The 2,996-nt window shown below is 38.4% G+C and overlaps 1 non-coding gene across 1 annotated transcript; it reads right to left on the bottom strand.

The window, feature by feature from the left end:
- Positions 1-2,569: 2,569 nt before the first annotated feature.
- Positions 2,570-2,680, bottom strand: LOC112822794 (U6 spliceosomal RNA). Its single transcript, XR_003207786.1, has one exon. It is a non-coding gene; the product is annotated as a U6 spliceosomal RNA (small nuclear RNA).
- Between the last annotated feature and the right edge of the window lie 316 nt (positions 2,681-2,996).

Below are 2,996 nucleotides of genomic sequence, written 5' to 3' on the forward strand. Positions count from 1 at the left end.
CTGTAGAAACAATGCACCGTTGAAATCTCATTTGATAAGATCTGGAAATATTACAATTTGTTGTCACAGATTCAATCATCTTTGAATTCAGAACATAATAGTCCTTTCTTAGGTACTCCTTTAAGCGTCTGTTATTAAAACAAATAAACATAAGGAAGAGCAGAAAGTGTTAAAGCAGTTGATGTCCTAGAAACACACCTGAAAGTAGTGTAACAAGGGTAATGGATCAGTTTCTTAGAGTCACCACAACGATCACTACAAACCACCTTAGAACAGAAATCCATCTCTTACAGTTCTGGAGGCCAGAGTCCAAAATCAAGGTGTCAGTAGAGTGGTGCTCCTTCCAGAGGCTCTAGGAGAGAGAATCTGTTTCTTGCCTTTTCTAGCTTTTAGTGGCCGCACCGCCCTGATCTCTGCCGAGATGGGCACATTGCTTCCTACTCTTCTGTGTGTATCAGATCTCCCTCTGCTTCGTCTTATAAGCGATGGCCTTTTAAGTCTCATTCAGAGAATCCAGGATCATCTCCCCATCTCAGAATCCTTAACTTAATTACATCTGCAAGGTAACATTCACAGGTTCCAGGGATTAGGCCATGGATATATCTTTTTAAGGAACACCATGGGGCCCACTACAGGTGATATGATGTAAAATAAAATTGGGTATAGCTCTTCTTGTGATAACATCTTGTTAAGATGGAAAATAGACATAGAAAATTCATTTGAATATTGTTTGATCATTATTTCTGCCTGGCTAAACTGAAAGTCTTAAAAAGTCTCTCTTTCTCTCTTTATATACACACACACACACACACACATATATATACACACACATTCATTGTCTCTAATAATAATATAGATAATATATAATATATAAAATAGTCATAAAGCGTTTTAAGCATCTCAGAGGAAAGGAACTAGATTAGAATGGCCTGGTATTTACATCACTAATACACACTGTTTATTTGAATCTAATTTACTTAAATTCTTATCAGCAGTGTTTTCATTATATTGAAACCATTAGAGTCTTGGTGTACCCCACTATCCCAATCATTTAAAAGAATAGAATATCTGAAAATGAAATGTAAAGTTTTCGTGTAACTACAGATACTTTTCAAGTTCCAGACAATTGTTGATACAAAGCATTCAGGTGATACCATCACATAACAAGGCAAGTGATGTTGAACCCCGGGAAAAAGTCATAATTGAACTACATTCAATGCTAACTAAAGAGGAGAAAGTTCAATATATACATTTTTACTGTGAGGATATCGTTTGGATGGTTTATAACAGAAAAGGTGAAGTCATTCTTTTTTTTAGGAAAAAGGATGTTAAGTGCTAAACATTAGCAGACTGTAAGATCAAATAGAATACTGATTAACTGGAATTTGAATGCTAACATTAACTGCTAAGATTACACAGAATTCTGTCTCTCTAAACACCGTTTTATAAATACGATCTGTTAAACTATCTACATGTCTTTCAGCAGTCTAAGTTCTACAGGTACATTATGCAAACACCAATTTGCTGACCTACCTAAATGAGAAACCCAGCAAAAATATTCAGAACAAATGTGTTCAGAGGTTGTCATCCTTTTAGTAGTGTGTCTATGAATGATAGAGCGTGAGCTGGGGAGGGAGAGGGGGTAGAAGGAGAGGGAGAGAGTCTCAAACAGGCTCCCCAATGAGCAAGGAGCCCGACACGGGGTTGATCTCATGACCCTGAGATCATGACCTGAGCTGAAACCAAGAGTGGGGCGTTTAACTGACTGTGCCACCAGGTGCCCCTGTTACTTTTTTTAAAACCATGGTTTACAGGTGCCTGGGTGGCTCAGCCGGTTAAGCGTCTGCCTTTGGCTCAGGTCATGATCCCAGGGTCCTGGGATTGAGTCCCCCAATGGGCTCCCTGCTCAGTGGGTAGCCTGCTTCTCCCTCTGCTCATGTGCTCTCTCTCTCTCTCAAATAAATAAATAAAATATTAAAAAAAATAAACCGTGGTTTATTATTGCTTTAACAGGATGTATAGAGGGAATGTCAAATCTTTATTTTAAAGATTAAAAACAATGTTTGTATCACCCTACCATACAGTTTAGCAACAGATTTACTTTTTAAATTTTTTATTTACTTATATTTTTGGGGGGGTAGGGGCACAGGGAGAGGGAGAGAGAAAATCTTAAGCAGGCCCCATGCCCAGCACAGAGCCCAATGTGGGGCTCAATCTCACGACCCTGAGATCAGGACCTGAGCTGAAACCAAGAGTCGGACACTTAACCGACTCAGCTACCCAGGCGCCCCAGATTTACTTTTTTAACAGAACATGGACCTGATATGACAGTTTCACCACCAACTAGGTGTTTAATACTGGAATTATACTTGTACTAGATAATTTAAAAGCTAAAACCTCTCAAATAGTCCTGAAGAATACAGGATAAAATTGAAAAAAAAATCATAAGATTACAAGCATGGCATAGTACTTGGATATCCTTTGTCTGCTGTCTTTTTTTTTTAATTTCTAGACCTTTATTCCTCTGTAAAAAAGGGGAAAAAGGAATAAAATAAAATAGCACAGTTGAAGAAACACAGAACGCTTCATGAATTTGCGAGTCATCCTTCTGCGGGGGGCATGCTAATCTATTCTGTATCGTTCGTTCCAATTTAAATATATATGCTGCCAAAGCGAGCGCGATATTCTGTCTTTAATTTTTAGAGATTTTGTTTATTTCTTTGAGGGAAAGCGTTGAGAGTACTCGTATACTTTTGTCATTCTTCTACCTTCCCTAAGTATCTCCTAAAACCCTGACTGATATATCCTCCTATCAATCCAGTTACCGAAAAGGAGAGAGCGATCCCATGTGCACTATGTTTTCTGTACAAAAACAAATAAAGCTGCATGGGAATCCAGCATGTTATCTCTGAAATGCTAGCAATGATTGCTCCAGAATCTGATACCCATTTAGAACAGGTTGATGACCTCCTGTGTAACGCAGATTGTCAGAGCAA

Source organism: Callorhinus ursinus, unplaced genomic scaffold (genome assembly GCF_003265705.2).
Source record: "Callorhinus ursinus isolate GAN/ISIS: 27379988/994484 unplaced genomic scaffold, GSC_fseal_2.0 scaffold8, whole genome shotgun sequence".
NCBI classification, from domain to species: Eukaryota; Metazoa; Chordata; class Mammalia; order Carnivora; family Otariidae; genus Callorhinus; species Callorhinus ursinus.